Source organism: Rhinoraja longicauda, chromosome 14 (assembly GCF_053455715.1).
Source record: "Rhinoraja longicauda isolate Sanriku21f chromosome 14, sRhiLon1.1, whole genome shotgun sequence".
Lineage (NCBI taxonomy): Eukaryota > Metazoa > Chordata > Chondrichthyes > Rajiformes > Arhynchobatidae > Rhinoraja > Rhinoraja longicauda.
The window spans coordinates 30,240,980-30,257,588 of NC_135966.1; the positions used below are offsets into that span (position 1 = coordinate 30,240,980).

At 44.6% G+C, this 16,609-nt stretch overlaps 1 protein-coding gene across 3 annotated transcripts in view; it reads right to left on the bottom strand.

The window, feature by feature from the left end:
* The window catches only part of LOC144600163 (fibroblast growth factor receptor 4-like), a 53,019-nt gene extending 38,782 nt beyond the window's left edge, over positions 1 to 14,237 (bottom strand). The window contains exon 1 of one of the 3 annotated variants that reach the window (XM_078411637.1): positions 14,073 to 14,237. The gene's annotated coding sequence lies outside the window, so the exon portion shown is untranslated. Of the gene's footprint in view, positions 1 to 10,716; positions 12,262 to 14,072 lie in introns of those variants that run through there. The other 2 variants (XM_078411638.1, XM_078411636.1) reach the window with 2 other exon arrangements.
* Between the last annotated feature and the right edge of the window lie 2,372 nt (positions 14,238 to 16,609).

The window sequence follows — 16,609 nt, forward strand, 5'->3', positions numbered from 1 at the left end:
ATCCGGGTGTTCCCAATGTGGTCTCCTGTATATTGGCGATACAAAACAGAGACCTGGCCACCATTTTGCTGAACATTTATGCTCGGCCCACAAAGACCTACTGGATCTCCTGGTTGCTAACCATTTTAACTCCCCTTCCCATTCCCATACTGACCTTTCTGTCCTGGGCCTCCTCCGTAGCCAGAGTGAGGCCACACACAAATTGGAGGAACAGCCCTTATATTCTACTTGGATAGCTTACAACCCAGCGGTATGAACATTGAATTCTCTAATTTTGGGTAACTTCTGCAAACTCTCCCCTCTCCTCCCTCTTTCTCCCCTACCTCCACTAAAAGTCAGTCGACCAGTTCCGCAGTTTGGAACAATTCATTCCTCATAGGATCACACCGTCCCTAGCCAACAATCAGATTTGAAACGTCACCTGTCCATTTTCTCCAGAGATGTTACCTGACCCGCTGAGTTACTTCAGCATTATGTGTCTATCTTTACAATATATCGCAATTTGTATACATAATTTCCTGAATGATGTAGGCCAGCATGTCAAAAGTCTTCTTCACCACTATCAACCTGCAAAGTCACTTTCAAGGAACTATGTTCCTTTTAGACTTCAGACTTTAGAGATACAGAGTGGAACCAGGCCCATCAGCCCACAAAGTCTATAGGATAGCATTAGCACTGAGTAGGATAGTATTAGCACTGAGTAGGATAGCACAAGCACTATCCTACACAAAACAGACAATTTACAATTGCACCAAAGCCAATTAACCTACAAACCTGTACGTCTTTGGAGTGTGGAAGGAAACTGGAGCACCCAGAGAAAACCCACGCGGTCACGGGGAGAACGTACCAACTCCATACAGACATAGTCAGAATTGAACCCAGGTCTCTGGTATTGTAAGACAGCAACTATACCATTGTGCCGCCCCCGTATCTGTACTCCTGGATCTCTCTGATCTACAACACACCCAGGACTTTGCCGTTTACAGGGAAACTCTGCCCTGGCGAGACTTCCTAAAATGAAACACCGTACACTTATTTGAATTAAATTCCATTTGCCATTCATTGTCCCACGATTAGAATCCCACTAATTCTTGATAACCATCTTCACGGTCTACAATACCACCTATTTTAATGCCATTTGCAAACCTCCAAATCATTGATATAGGTGACAAACAGCAAAGGGCCCAGCACCGATTCTTGAAGCACACTATTAGTCACAAAAATAAAACCATCCGCCACCTCTGCTTCCTACCATGAAGATAATTCCCATGCAATTTTGGCATCCAGAGCAGTCTGCCGTACACAACTTTATCAAAGGCCTTGCTGAAGCCCATGTACAGTAGATTATATAAACATAGCACAAAAAGCAAGGAAATTTGTGTTTGGTAGATTATTTCTTTGTTGTAACAATGCTTCTTGGCAATAAATCTTATACCGTTGGAAAGCCTGTTTATTTCCCTTTTAAATGGTGCCACATTTGTAAGGAACATGCATTTGTGGGATGAGCAGCAGAGCTGAGTATATGGGTTGCGCCCATGAAAAATTTGCCAAATCTTCTCTGCCAATGCCAAACAGCTTATTCTGCCATTGACTCTTGTTCGGTGTTGTTTGGTGGATTGGATGATTGAAGTCTGAAGAAACAAGACATATTGGCAATTTAACAATTTATTCATTTAATAAACAGGAGCCACAGTAGCGTGTGGAAGAACCATACACAGCCATAACAGCCTGGCACCTCCTCCTCATGCTGGTCACCAGCCTGGTCACACACTGTTGTGGGATGGCATCCCATTCTTGTCAGCACCTGGGGGTACCAGAAGCTCAAAACAAGAGTCAATAGCAACAGCAGAATAAGCTGTTTGGCATTGGCAGAGAAGATTTGGCAAATTTTTCATGGGCGCAACCCATATACTCAGCTCTGCTGCTCATCCCACAAATGCATGTTCCTTACAAATGTGGCACCATTTAAAAGGTAAATAAACAGGCTTTCCAACGGTATAAGATTTATTGCCAAGAAGCATTGTTACAACAAAGAAATAATCTACCAAACACAAATTTCCTTACTTTTTGTGCTATGTTTATATATATCCCTGCCCTCATCAATCTTCTTGATTACTTCTTCAAAAAACTCAATCAAATATGTGAGACACAATCTCCCAATCACAAAACCATGTTGACTCTCCCCATCCCTAATCAATCATTAGGGCAGGGCGGCACAGCAGTAGAATTGTTGCCCTACAGCGTCAGAGACCTAGGTTCAATCCTGACCTCGGCTGCTGACTGGACAGAGTTTGTACATTCTCCCCGTGACCACGTGGGATTCCTCCAGACACTCTGGTTTCCCATCACATTCTAAAGACGTGCAGGCTTGTAGGTTAATTAGCTTCTGTAAATAGTCCCTGGTGTGTAGGATAGAACTGGTGTACGGCTGATTGTTGGTGGGTGTGGACTTAGTGGGCTGAAGAGGCAGTTTCCAGGCTGCATTTCTAAACTAAACAAAACCCCTGACTTTCCAAACGCATGTATATCTTATCCCTTGGAATCCTCTCCAGTAACTTTCCTACCACAAATGTTAGGCTTATTAGTCTATAGTTCCCAGATTTCTTGTTTCAGCAATTCTTACATAGTGGCATAATGTTAGCCACCCTCCAGTCTTCCAGCACCTCATGGTGTCCAAAGATGATTCATATATCTCAGTCAGGACCCCTGCAATTTCCTCTCTAGCTTCCTACAGTATCCTGGAATAAATCCGAACAGCCTACAAGATTTATCTACCTTCATACATCTTAGGACGTCCAGCACTTCCTCAACTTTGATGTGGACTGGTCTCAAGACATTTCCATTAAGTTTCCCAATTTCCCTAGATTTCATTTGTTTTTCTCGGTAGTAAAAACAGAGGTGAAATATTCATTGAGGACCTTGCCCATAAACTGTTGTTTACTGCGAATGCCAGCAAGTACTCCATTTATCTTAGCTGCAGAATGTACAAAGCTAAACTAAACAGACCCTCAAGGACATATTTCCATCCTCTGGCCAAGGTAACAAGGCAGACCCTTTAACTTTTATAAAATCCACATGATTTCTATTCTGATGAAACCAATAGGATGGAAATTGGAGGTTGTGGTGGGGGGGGGGAGAATTTTCTGAAAATGCATGCATGTGTGCTGAATTTTGAAATTAAAATTTAATTCCATTTCTCTCAGGTCTGGTTTATTCATCTGACTTTTGTTTGAAATACTCATAGCTCAAAATTGCAGACACCTGGTATTATTGTGGCCTACCTTAGAATAACTCAAGGCACGAAGAAAGTGTTTTTGACCGTCCATCCAGGAAGTGTGTATTTCCTTTCCATTAAATCACCAAGCTGTTTCTCATGATTCTAGTCACTATACCTCTAGTAACCTACTGCAAAGTTAATTTCAAATGTTGATCATTGTGAAAAGAGCAAAAATATTTGCACGCGCCTTATTCGTTTATGTGTGTGCGGGTCATAATATGAGCTGCCTACTTTATCACTGCTCCAGTGTTTAAAAAAAACAAGATCAAATTGAATCAAAATAAGACTCTACAAGTGGAAATTTGGATGTTTACTGTTTAACAAGGTCAGAATATGCTGCTCAGTGTCCTTTAAACATATATATCTACACTTGCTAATTCAGCTATGAACCCGAGCATTGATAAGAACCTGGAAAAGTCAAATGAAACAAACATGCAGGTGATCCCAAGATGTGCCCGCATTGTGTTTAACTAAATGGGTGTCACGGTGGCACAGCGGTAGAGCTGCTTTACAATGCCAGATACCCGGGTTCGATCCTGACTACGGGTGCTGTCTTTACGGAGTTTGTACGTTCTCCCCGTGACCTGCGTGGGTTTTCTCCGAGATCTTCGGTTTCCTCCCACACTCCAATGACATACAGGTTTGTAGGTTAATTGGCTTGGTATAAAATATAAAAATTGTCCCTAGTGTGGGTAGGATAGTGTTAATGTGTGGGGATCGTTGGTCGGCGCGGACTCGGTGTACCGAAGGGCCTGTTTCCGTATTGTATCTCTAAACTAAAGTACTGTGCTGCTTATTGCCTCCCTCACTTTCAAGTTGGCATAGAATTAATTTCTTTAGAAAATCTTGACCAATACATACTGACGCATTCATCGGTTTTCACGAGGAGAATGGCAAAACCCCTCGTACTTGAATTGCAAAGAATTCTGTGCATTGATGCTGTAAATGGCCTTTTTAAATTGCATGTAATATCATTAACAAAGCACTTTAACGCACTTTTGTTTAGCGGGCAAATACATTGTTCTGTGTGGTGCTCAACTACTCACATTGGGAAGAACAAATTCACTTATCTGATATGTACTAAATTAATTAATCCCACATGGACTGCAAATATGATTAAAGATACTTGGATGCAGAAAGGAAATATCAATCTATGTTTCCACATCTGCCCAGTATCCAACAACAGTTTCCAGGAATGCGTTCAGCTTATTAATGAAAGCGGAAAGATTTTGCTTCCACTACGCCTCTGGTTGGAGTAACTTGCTGTCTCTTATTATAAAATGATGAGTGTACATGAATCCCACAATGATGTGCAGTGGAAACCTGGTTAAAGCAGACACTTCCCAAATGTAGAGACAGAACCGGCTGCAAGACTATTGCTGCTTGTTAAATGGATGACACCTCCCCCCATTAAAAGACCCTCAAATTACATACAATGAATGCTCAATCGGACATTGTAGCGGTTTCAGAGAATAAGCTCTGATTTTGAAAGCGAAAACATGCCTGCCTCTCCTTCCCCACCCCTCACCTCCCGCCTGCCCTCCCCCTCCAAACTTAAGATCACAGGAAAAGATGCTGTATGGTCGATTAGTTTCTTTAACTTGGGAGTACAACAGCAAACAGTTGTGAAAGCAGCAAATCTTGACAAACAGCGTGTCTGTTTCTCACTCACTCTATCTTCCTGTTGTTTTAAACTCTGGATCCGAAAGAGCTTTGCTCAAGACAGGGGAGTGATTCTTCTTTCGTCCGCTCTCACTTGTCTGGGCCATCAAGGGCCATCTGTTCATTCTGCTGTTATCACAGTGTTGACAAAGAAGCCTCTTACTTTCCAACCAAAGCTCAGAGCACAATCCCTCCACTTGCCTTCCCCTCACCCCTCCACTTAATACTTCAAACCCCCTCCTGAATCCCATTGCCTCTGGCTCCTATATCTCAGCATTCCTTGTTTATCTCTTACGTTTGTCACTTGCCTAGCATTTGTCAAGTGTCAAGTGGAATAAGACAGAGCCCTTTCTTGTCAGCTGAATAATGAAGTATTCTAATTTGGGCATTCTGATTTGGTCCCTTGCTGCGACAAACATTGTTGTGCTGCTTTATTTTGTTGAAAGATGTGCCACAGTGAAGTGGAGTCAGCCTGTAGCCACACTTGATGGTTTAGTATTTACCCAGTCAATTACAGAGATCAGAACATACTTAGCTTTAATTCTCACTCAAGCAAGGATGCTGTAATTGGTCTCCAGACTTTTAAATGAATAATAGCCATTTTCAATCAACTATGAGAATCTATGTCAGATGAAGGCAGATCTGTGTTTGACTGGGATGCCTCCCACAATCAGATGGCTTGTTAGTTCAAACATAAAGGCCCAGAGCAGCATGGTAATGCAGCGGTAGAGTTGCTGCCTTACAGTGCCAGAGACCTGGGTTCGATCCTGACCACGAGCGCTTGTCTGTACAGAGTTTGTACATTCTCCCCGTGACCTGCGCAGGTTTTCTCTGGGAAGCTCCACTTTCCTCCCACATGCCAAAGACGTACAGGTTTTTTGGTTAATTAGCTTGGTGTAATTGACAATTGCCCCTCGTATATACGATAGGGTAAATGTGTGGGTAGCGCGAACTAGGTGGGCCGTGCTGCATCTCTAAACTAAACTAAGAAACAAATTGATGACTACTATAGATAGTGTGTAGAACTGGTTTCAACGACTATGGATACTATGCAGAATAGGATTTAAACCCATAGGAGAAAACTGATGGGAAATGCAAAATAAAGAATGCGAGAAGTAGAAACAATGAACTGCAGATGCTGGTTTACAAAAGAAGACAGAGATCTGGAGTAGCTCAGCAGGTCAGGCAGCATCAACAAAATCATCAGGCACAGCATCTCAGGAGAACATGGATAAGCATTGTTTTGGGTCAGGATCCTTCTTCAGACTAAAGAAGGGCTCCGACCCAAAATGTCACTTGTCCATTACCTCCACCGATGCTGCCTGGCCAACTGAGTTCCTCCAGGACTGTGTTTTGCTCAAGATTCTGGTAACTACAGTTCCTTGTGTCCCCAGAGGTAGACACGGAGGCTGACTGGCACACACATAGCAAGATAAACAGGCGACAAGATATAAAGTGATAAAGTCAGATAAGCCACGTATTAGCACAAGTGTGAGCACGAGTGTGACCCCTCCCCCCCTCTCCCAGGAGGTGCAGCAAGAGCAAGACAGACTCTGATTAACACAGAGGGTGGCTGGGACAGCCAGGCTCCAGTGTGGCACAGATAACTGTGAAATGAACAGACTCAGGCAGATATGCAGTGTAAAAGATGGATGGGACTCAGATTAACATACAGAAATCTCATTCTGAAGTCCCTTCTCAGACCCCAGTCAATCAGGGCAAGCTATGCAGACAAGAGAGTTGTTTATACAGGAAGGGAGAGATGCAATGGTAAAAATCTGACTCAAAACTCAGTAATCACATAGAATAAATACTATAGACAAATGGCTTGCCATGAACAAAACAAAGATAATCATTGAAACTACCCTGTGTAGCTTCGAAAACATTGTGAATTTCACACTGTTATCAGGATTTTTTAAATACAAATAATGACCAAAATCTGAAGTAAATTTCCATATTGAAACTTTGGAGTCACTCAGGAATTAAATGGCTATTATAGTGGGGTGCTGTTAACATCTTTCTGATTGGCAGTATATTCCAACCACCTGCCTTTCAACCCCCCCCCACCCACCCAATGTCAACCTAATTACCTGTCCTGCTCTCCCCTTTTCCAGCTTTCTTCTTCCCCCCTCCCCACCCCCTCAATCAGTCTGAAGCAGGGTGTCAACCTGAAACATCATCTATTTTATGTTCTCCAGGGATGCTGCCTGGCCTGCTGAGTTACTCCAGCACTTTGGGTTCTTTTCTGCTTTTAACCAGCATCTGCAGCTCCTTGCTTCTACAGTATGATCAGTTCTTCACCTGTTATTATTTTAGGACCGTTGACCCCACATAAACCCACATGTAAATCACCAGACATTCTAATTACGAGCTGATTCATCGTGCCAGGTAATTTACAGCAAGCAGCCCTGCAGCCTTCCTTTAGAGAACATTTGCGGAGATTCACATGTACTGCCCACCACAGTGTTACAAGTTGCTCCCTCCTTATATCGTGGTCCCTTTCTCTAATGAAAGAGAAATGTACAAACCAAGTATAACAAGCCACTAGGATTGCAGTCTTTCAGATAAATTAAAAGTGAAGAATATTAAATCAGTTACCCAGATTTAAAATAATGCATAGGAGAGAACTGCAGATAAGAGTCTGAAGAGTGGTCTCGACCCAAAACGTCACCCATGCCTCTATCCAGAGATGCTGCCTGTCCCGCTGAGTTACTCCAGCATTTTGTGTTTATCTACCCAGATATAATAGTCAGTTTGCTTAGCATTCCGGTTCATGGAATCAAACTTGAATGGCGATAATCCAAGAAGCTTGCAATGTTGTTTCAATAAAACAAATTGGCAAGAGCGTCATGACTATCACTGTCAGACCTCCACAGTCAGCAGAATATTGTCAAACATTAGCTTAAATTTCAAAACAACACAAAGCGCAGTTCCACAGCTAACTGTATAAACAATGGCATATTGTCATTTTCCCAACATCCATAAATAATCCTTGGTGGGGTCAGGTGAATTGAAACCAAGTGCCAAACACCAGTACATTTCCCACCCCTAGCTTAAGAGGTGCCGAGGTTGAACAATTACCCCTATCCACAATCCGAAATCAAAAACATGATATTCCTCAAATGATATCCCACAAACATAATAGCTTTTGAAAAGCTTTTGGGTGGGTGGGTGCCTGGGAAACGAGCACTTATAGGTGGGTAAACCACTAAACAATAATGATCCCCAACTTATTAACCAATTTTGTGAGTTTTTTTTAAAACCATAAAGCTACCTAAAAAAAGGTCTAACAAAATATTTCAGTCACATCTCAGGGCAGCCAGTGGTCTCTTTAGATATTCTTCTAAAAACCATGAATGCATTGTATCCCTATTTGGTTATTTAATGCATTCATTTTATTTAGGAATAGCACGTGCTACCTTCACCTGGAACAGACTCTCTCACTACAATTGCTAACATCTGCATTGATAAGAGAACATATGCTATATTTACTTCCCCACTGGAGGTACCTTTAGAAAGCAAGTAAAATGCATTGAAAGAAGCTTCATTTCACACCAGCTGGTGCCTCCTGGCCTCTGATGGGCTCTATCCACTTCCCCTGACTAAGGAAGTTGATTTTCTGCGAGTATTTTGAAGAAGCAGAGACTCTTGATTTATCTCCATCGTCTCATTTAAATTCCAAATGACCCGATCTCATAACGTTTGCTCTGACCGTATTGAGTTAACGTTTCAATGCAAGGCAGCGATGTTTGTAAAACCAAGTTACTTGTTCCGATTCGTAGGAGTAATTCTTCTGAGAATTGACTTAGAACTCTCTGACAGAACAGAGGAAGATTTGAGACCTTGTGAACTAAAGCGAAGAAAGGCCATAAATATATATACAAACTAAGAAGGGCCTCAACCCAAAACGTCACCCATTCCCTCTCTCATGGATGCTGCCTGACCTGCTGAGTTACTCCAGCATTTTGTGATACCTTTGATTTGTACCAGCATCTGCAGTTATTTTCCTATACCAAGTTATGAGATTTTGGGGACAGATTAGTGCAGGGAATGAATCAGCATTACATAAGCGACCTATTCACAGAGTGGTATTCAAATTACTAGCTCACAGCTTTTGGGGTGAAAGTACAGCCAGGAAGTATTATTTCTGTGAAATCATGGTAAATAGACATATTTTCATGATTTAGATCATGGCCATGGAGATGGAAGTACAGCCAAGAAATAATATTTCTGTGTAACCAGAGTAAATGCAGATGATGCAACAAATATATTGTGTTTATAAGACTGACAGCAGGAAATTCAACTAATGTCCAACATATGAAGTTTAAAAAAAATAAAACAGTGGTGAAATAAAATCCTGGAATCATTCTGGAAATAACTAGATACTATTACGATGTGAAGTTAGGAACTTTTAAAAAGAATTAATTGTAATCAGAAAATATTAGCTTTGTGGTTATTAGCTGAAACTCATTTTATTCTGCACGTTCCTTAAAACTATCCTTGAGCTGTGGAATTAATCTATGAATCCAAGGAGGAGTCAACCACGTCAAAAATATTTTATTTGAACCCACTTCTCACTTTCTGAAAAATATTTTATTTGAACGACGGCTCACCTTTCCACTTTAAAGACACAAGGAACTGCAGATGCTGGTTTACAAAAACAAGACAGAGTGCTGGAGTAACTCCGCGGGTTAGATCCTGTTTCTAGTCCAGACCCAATTTAATGCTGTCTCACATTTTAGATTTCTTATGGCTATCCTGTTTTAAATTACATCAAGATACCAGATGATGGAAACATTACTATTTTATGCCTGGATTGTGTAATTAGAAAAGATATAAAACAGAACTGCTCTTCAATCAAAATCTGTCAAATTGACTGCGCAATATGAACTTCGCAATGCTTAGAGAACTGGGTTTTACACGCTCTTTCAATAAATTGTGTAATGATCCCTGCTGTGCTGTCGTGCTGTATGACATACAAGTGCCCAAAAATGAAGATTCTGTTGATTTGTTCTTTCTCTCTCATTGCACTTCAATCCCAAAACCAAATAGCTATAGTATGACATTATCTGTATTTTGCCATCCACGCCAACTATTAACTGAACACTGACAAATTGAAACTTCACCAGGCTGAGAAACTCCCCGTTATTTTTTCTTTTTTGCAATAATATTGGCGGACGAGAAAATACTGGGTTATAGTGTAGAAACACTCGGGGGGGGGGGAATCTTTGTGTGGTCAATCCGCCCTTAGAAACATAGAAAATAGATGCAGGAGTAGGCCATTCGGCCCTTCGAGCCTGCACCGCCATTCAATATGATCATGGCTGATCATCCAACTCAGTATCCTGTACCTGCCTTCTCTCCATAACCCCTGATCCCTTTAGCCACAAGGGCCACATCTAACTCCCTCTTAAATATAGCCAATGAACTGGCCTCAACTACCTTCTGTGGCAGAGAATTCCACAGACTCACCACTCTCTGTGTGAAGAAATGTTTTCTCATCTCGGTCCTAAAAGACTTCCCCCTTATCCTTAAGCTGTGACCCCTGGTTCTGGACTTCCCCAACATCGGGAACAATCTTCTTGAGGATCTTGCGAGCACAACAGATCCGGCTGGTCACACTGCTGCTACAGATCGGCGTCTAATCTGAGTTTATAATACAGCGACCAGGAGGTTTCAGTCTGCACATATCACGACAATCAAGTACATAAGCACTGGCATATAATCACACACAAACGAGAACTTCAACTCGGCTTGCTGGTCGCCAGAAGCCTTACCTCTGTGAGCGGTCCCTGGACAATGACTACATGTGACGGACGGCTCGGTGCTGGGCCAGAATAGTTGGTTGCTCCACAGTGGCTCACTCCATCAAGGGGTACTTGTGTGACGATGCACGATGAAACCCCCGCCAGTTGCCGTCCTCTCGGGACGCCGTGCCAAGATAAAGGCTTCCAGAAATCCTTCCAAGTGCCTTTGCATCGGACGGGACGAGTCACAGTCTCAGGCACATGTGAGGAGCCGCCTGTGCGAGTGGGGCGGCGGGTGGCACCGTTGCACAGGGAGAGGGCAGCGGCATTGGGCACGACCACACCGGGGGACACTCTGAGCTCCAAGGGGTTTCCAATCTCTGTCCCTGACTCGCCCCTAGCTCAATGCTGGACGCTGAATCCCAGACACGTTCACTCCTCCGCCGGTGGCAGCGGTCGCTGTAAAATATTAACTACTGCAGGCAGCAAAGAAACAAGAATCTTAAAAGCAAGTTGTGAGCCGTTGGCGGGGTTAGGAGTCGGCAGGACCTGATAACAACCTACGCGACTGCATACCTTGGCCGTCACAAATGTGCTGCCCAGTTAAATCCAAAAGTAAACAGCACAAAGATCTCGGCGGGAAGAGGGATGTTTACACACTTGCAACGCATAAGAGAACGTATTTTAGTCTAGAGCCGTGCTGGTCCTGGTAACGGGACTGTCCTGTGGGTGGAAAGTGTTCCAGTGTGCACTCACACTACACCAGAGGGAATGTAGAGCGCACAGCACCCCACTCAGTCTCAGTCTCAGTCAGTCTCTCTCTCCCTGTCTCCCTCTCTCTCGCTCTCTCTGTCTCTCTCTCTCTGTCTCAGTCTCAGTCTCTCTGTCTCTGTCTCTCCCTGTCTCTGTCTCTCTCTCTGTCTGACTGAGTCAGAGTTACCAGAGCCTGTGCCCTTAAGGGGGTCAGCAGCATTAGAAATCTCAATTAGCAGCTCTCGCGTTACACCCACTGTTAGCTGGAAGGTTCCATCTCTCACTCACTCCGAGTTAACAATAGCTCTTAAAGGGAACTGAAAGAGAGGGGTGGCTCCAATCTCCCGGCACCTCCTCTTACCCCCCAGCTCCGCACTACAATCCTTTCACGCACTAGAAGGGAGAAAAGGTAGCGTTTGTCCTATCTGTGGAGATTAGGATTAACCCCTTTTCAATACAGGCTCCGTGCTGCAACAATGACAACTTGCTTTCTGCTACAGTACACAGTCATTTACAAAACACAGTGACTCTCCGACAAACTGACAAAGACAGAATTCTTTGCATATCTCGAGGACTTTAGGAGAGTTGTGAGAGGAGGGTTACACTTGAAAAATACATAAACTTGTCAGTTTTCTCTCTGTCATGTCACTGCAAAACGTTGGTTTGAATGATCTGGAAACATTTCCAACCCGCACTCCTTAAGAGCTACTCGCTCTTGCAGACAACCTGGAAGTTTGATCACATGTATTGATTGGGTAATTTGTATTTTAAATTTCAGTTTTCTTTGATTCCAAGTGTCTCTCCTCTCCTGTAGCGGGTGTTTGTTGGTGTGTTGGCTGCTCGCCAGTACCTCCCAGAAGGGAGATGTTCAATTAAGTTACTGTTTCACCGAACTGGTTGCCTCAAGATATCTCCTCAAAGTGCTAATTCCTCTTCCAGGAGCCAAGGCAGCGAGCACCAACAAGTTTCTAATTGCTGGTCCCATGCCTGATCCGGTTTTTATCTGGGATAGAACCCTTCTGATTGATTGCACTCCCAAAGCCCAATCATTCCGAGGCCACCCGAGTTGAGATCGTCCAACATCAACAGGAAATTATCCCAATCTGCATGGCGCAGTCCACGCTGGTCAAACCAAATGTGTTTTATTCAGGAATATAACTCTAAGTTGTAAAGAGTTTGAAGACCAACACTAATTATAAATTACATGAGAATGTAATCTTTAGTGTAGCGAGGTATTGCAAGGTGCATCACGTGAGTGCTATCAAAGTAGTCTATGCCCTTGGTATGTCGTGAAACCAGTGCAATAATTCGGCATGCCTCCAGTGACAATTGGATCAATTTCTCAAATTATCTCAATTTCTACAGATGAACCACAGAAAGCAACTAATCAGGATGCATGACAGTATGACAACAGCCTTGGCCACAAGAAATTGCAGAGTTGTGGATGCAGCAGCCCTCTTAGAGAGATGTATAGCTGTACAGTATGGAAATAGCCCCTGGGGCACATCTTGTCAATGCTGACCTACGGCTTTCTGGGCTAGTCCCATTGCCTGCCTTTGGCCCATATCCCTTTATACCCTTCCTATCTAAATATCTGTCCAAAGGTCTTTTGAAAGTCACAATTATATCCCCTTCTCCAGCATCCTCTGGCAGCTCATTCTAGATACAGACAACCCTCAGAGTGTAAAAATTACCCTTTAGCTCCTACTTAAATGTATCCCCTCTCGCAATAAGCCAATGCTCCTGACCAACATTCTGATAGGCTGATTTGCAGTTTTGTACTCAAGACCAGCGACGGACAATCTAGCCGACTGCGACGCCTAAGAAACGGAGTCCCCCATGGCTCGGTACTGGCCCCCATGCTCTTCAATCTCTATATCAGCGATCTGCCACGCACGACCTCGTGCCAGTATGGATACGCAGATGACTTGGACCTACTGCACTCGGACAGGAGTTGGTCAAATGTTGAGGATGTGCTCTCGGCGGATATGGAACTTGTCGTGGGCTATCTTAAGACCTGGAGACTAAAACTGAGTGTGGCAAAAACCATCACAACGGCCTTTCACCTGAACAACAAGAAAGCTCAACGCCAGCTAACCGTCACCCTCAATGGGTCACCCCTACCCTACAGCCCATTTCCTACATACCTCGGGGTGAAACTGGATCAGCAGCTGACCAACATGCAACACCTTGAAGCTCTCCGTGCTAAAGTCTCGGCACAGAACAACCTCCTGCATTGCTTGGCCGGATCGTCATGGGCGCCAGGACATCTACTCTTCGAACCAGTGCTCTTGCACTCATGTACAGCGCCGCTGAGTACGCCGCCCCAGCATGGTGCCGTAGCGCTCATACCAGCAAGCTAGACGCCACCCTCAACGACACCATGCGGATCATCACTGGCTGCCTACGCCCTACCCCGACGGATCTCCTGCCAGTGCTCGCAGGTATCGCACCCGCCAAGCTTCGCAGAGAGTTCTTCACTCATAGGCTGGTGCGCAAGGCCCCATCGGACGCCAAACATCCTTTGCACCACCTCGCCCAGGATTCACAGCAACTGGGACCTCAACGCCTGTCATCTCGTCGCCCTTTCTCCCATCATGCAGCGACCCTCTGTGGCTCCGGTTTCAACATACTAGGAGCATGGAGAACCAGCTGGGAACAGACATCGCGACCTCCTCAATTCACTGTCGCACCGAACACCACAGCCCCACCAGGCTTGTACATGCCCCGCAAAGAGTGGGTTGCCCTGAACCGGCTCCGCACAGGGGTCGGCCGGTTCAACGCCAACATGCATCGTTGGGGGTTGCGATCAGCAGCAGCCTGCGTGTGTGTGGCAGACCAGCAAACAGCGCAACACGTCATTTTCGACTGCACTGTCCTCCGTCCCCCTGGTGGAGGGGTAGACCTCAAGGCCCTCGACAACAGCGCATTGCACTGGCTACAGCGCCTGGAGGGCGTTACATAATTTCTGCTGCCTCAAACGCAGGAAGAAGAAGGCAGATTTACAAGTGTGTTAGGACGGGTTTAAATTAAATTTTCAGGGGGACAGGATCCAAAGCAGAAGTGAGGCAGATGGAGGTTGGAAGTTGATACAGAAGTTTTCACCTCGGGTGCTATCTGTGTGGAATTTGCATGCTTTTTTTTCAGTTCAGTTTAGTTTATTGTCACATGTACAGTGTACAGGTACAGTGAAAAGCTTTTTGTTGCATGCTAACCAGTTAGCAGAAGCACCATACATGATTGCAATCGATCCATTTACGGTTCTCCCTGTGACCACACGGGGTTTCCTCCAGATGGACCAGTTTCCTCCCACATCCCAAGGATGTGCAGGTTTGTAGGTTAATTGGCATCTGCGGTTGCTCCGAATGTGTAGGGAGTAGATGCAAAAGTGGGATAATGTAGAACCAGTGTGAACTGACGATCGATCATCAGTGTGGACTCGGTGGGCCGAAGGACTTGTTTCCACACTATTTCTCTAAACTAAACTAAACATTAATATGAAGACAAGGAAATTTGAGAAAGTTAATGGCAATGTCTTGAGCACAATCACTATCAGTATCGAGGAGGTTCTGAGTGTCTTAAAATGTATGAAGGTATCTGACATGATCAGATATCTCCAAGTACACTGTGGGAAGCTACAGAAAAAATGGCAGCAATCCTCGTTGAGATATATGAATCATTGCCGGAAGAGTAGAGGGTGGCTGATGTTGTGCTTCTATTCTATTTCTTCTTTGAAAATGGTAAGGTAATGTCGTATATGAAATATCGGTTGCGAACAATAATTTTGCTTTAAGGTTTGCATCACGTGAGTACATGTTCTCTGGGATGCAATAATGTTTCTAAAAGTTCTGAGTGCAGTCTGTGAGGAGCCATTGAAAAAGGACACACCTTGTTTTGAGCTCCTTATGATACATTTGTGTTTGTTTGCACATTCTGCAATGGACTTAGGAATTTGCAGGGAGCACTCTTTAATTTGAGATAACCCTCAAGCAAAACAGAACTTTCCCACCGAAGATAGACACAAAAAGTTGGACTAACTCAGCGGGACAAACAGCGTCTCTGGAGAGAAGGAATGGGTGACGTTTCGTGTCAAGACCCTTCTTCAGACTGGTTAGGGATAAAGGAAATGAGAGATATAGACAGTGATGTGGAGAGATAAAAAACAATGAATGAAAGATATGCAAAAAAGTTACAATGATAAAGGAAACTGTTTGTAGGATGAAAATGAGAAGCTAGTGCGACCTGGGTGGGGGAGGGATAGGGAGAGAGGGAATCCCGGGGCTACCTGAAGTGAGAGAAATCAATATTCATACCACTGGGCTGTAAGCTGCCCGAGAGAAATACGAGATGCTGTTCCTCCAATTTGCGTTTAGCCTCACTCTGACAATGGAGGAGACCGAGGACAGAAAGGTCTGCAGGAATGGGAAGGAGAACTAAAGTGTCCAGCAACCGGGAGATCAAGTTAGTTCAGGCGGGCTGAGTGAAGGCGTTCCGCGAACCGATCGCCCACTCTGCGTTTGGTCCCGCCGATGTATAAGAGTCCACATCTTGAACAACGGATACAGTAGATGAGGTTGGAGGAAGTGCAAGCGAACCTCTGCCTAACCTGAAAAGACTCTGTCGGGGTTCCTGGACAGAGTTGAGGGAGGAGGTATAGTGACAGGTGTTGCATCTTCTGTGGTTGCAGGGGAAGGTACCTGGGGAGGGGGTGGTTTGGGTGGAAAGGGATGAGTTAACCAGGGAGTGGCAGAGGGAATGGTCTCTGCGGAAGGCGGAAAGGGGTGGAGATGGTAAAATGTGGCTAGTGGTGGGATCCCGTTGGAGGAGGCAGAAACTTTGGAGGATTACGCGATGGCTGATGGGGTGGAAGGTAAGGACGAGGGGGACTCTGTCTCTGTTGCGACTAGGGGGAGGGGGAGCAAGGGCAGAGCTGCGGGGTACCGAGGAGACACGAGTGAGGGCCTCATCTACGATGGGAGAGGGGAACCCAGGTTCCCTAAAGAATGAGGACATCTCGGATGTTCCAGTATGGCACACCTCATCTTGGGCGCAGATGTGGCATTGACGGAGGAATTGGGGTCGGGGATAGAGTCTTTGCAGGAAGCAGGGTGGCAAGAAGTGCAGTCGAGATAGTTGTGGGAGTCAGTGGGTTTGTAATAGACGTTAGTTA